The sequence below is a fragment of the Octopus bimaculoides genome, chromosome 2 (assembly GCF_001194135.2).
Source record: "Octopus bimaculoides isolate UCB-OBI-ISO-001 chromosome 2, ASM119413v2, whole genome shotgun sequence".
Taxonomy (NCBI): domain Eukaryota; kingdom Metazoa; phylum Mollusca; class Cephalopoda; order Octopoda; family Octopodidae; genus Octopus; species Octopus bimaculoides.
Window position 1 is genome coordinate 174,416,342 of NC_068982.1, and position 1,437 is coordinate 174,417,778.

Genomic DNA, 1,437 nt, shown 5'->3' on the forward strand with positions numbered 1-1,437 from the left:
CTCTCTCTCTCTCTCTCTCTCTCGCTCTTCTTCTTTCTATTTCTCTCTCACTTTCTCTCTTTCTTTTTCTCTCTCATTCTTTATCTCTTTCTCTTCTACCATACACCTCAATTTCTTTCTATCGTATATATGTGTGTGTGAGTGTGTGTGTGTATGTATGTATACATGTATGTATACGGGTGTATATGTATGTATATATGTGTGTATGTGTGCATGTGTGTGTCTGTGTATGTATATGTATGTATGTATGAATGCATGTATGTATGAGTGTATAAAATAGCTTTCTTCCACTTGTTCTTATTTTATTCTAATTACACTCACACAGTAATATCTCCACGTGTGTGCGACCTAGCGTGTGTGTATGTGTGTGTATATGTGTGTGTTTGTGTGTGTGTGTGTGTGTGTGTGTGTGTGTGTGTGTGTGTGTGTGTGTGTGTGTGTGTGTGTGTGTGTGTGTGTGTGTGTGTGTCTAAATATGAGTACAGGAATGAGTGTCACTGTATTTGTTCTTTTATTTTTTCTGTCTTGCTTCAGTCATTACACTGCGGCAATGCTGGGGCAAAGTGTTTGTTTAATAGCTTAACGAATATAAACGCCATGTGCTTCCTTTCTGATCTTATTCATACCTTTTATTATCATTAAATTTCCTTTCATTGAGTTATGGCACACACTTACACGTGCACACATATACACACTCATATATGTGTGTACGTACGTTCATGCCTATTTTTAATTATTTGAAATCATCCTGCAAGGAAGAAGCTGGTTTCTCCCCAAAATACGAAGCTTTATCGATGGAATGTAGATTACAAAAAGAAATTCACATCTTAAACTTGAAAAAAGTCTTGCATATTTTTACCATTCCGCTTACAGATTGTAATGTTAATATGCGAGTTAGCTGGCCGGTTTGTTTTTTTTACCCCCCCCCCCCCTCCAGCTTAGCCATTACTAACAAAGCCAAGTATAGCAATTATTATTGGTACCAAAGTAAACTTATTTTCCGGATTTAGAACTCAGAAGTTTCGAAATAGTTGTCCGTAGTTATCCTCTTTATGTATGCGTGTTTGTATACGTATGTATGGTATGCATGCATGTATGTATGTATGTATGTATGTATGTATGTACGTACGTACGTATGTATGTATGTATGTACATATGTATGTATGCGTGTATTTATGCATACATTTCTATGTTTAAGAGATGAGGAATTACGTACATTATTTACATTATTTACATTTGACAGATATTTGTCCTCATCTTGTTTGTTGTTAACACAACGTTTCGGCTGATATACACTCCAGCCTTCATCAGGTGTCTTGGGGAAATTTCGAACTTGGGTTCTCATTCCTAAGGTATTTTTCGATGTTGTTGTTATTATTATTATTATTATTATTATTATTATTATTATTATCATTATTATTATTATTATTATTATTA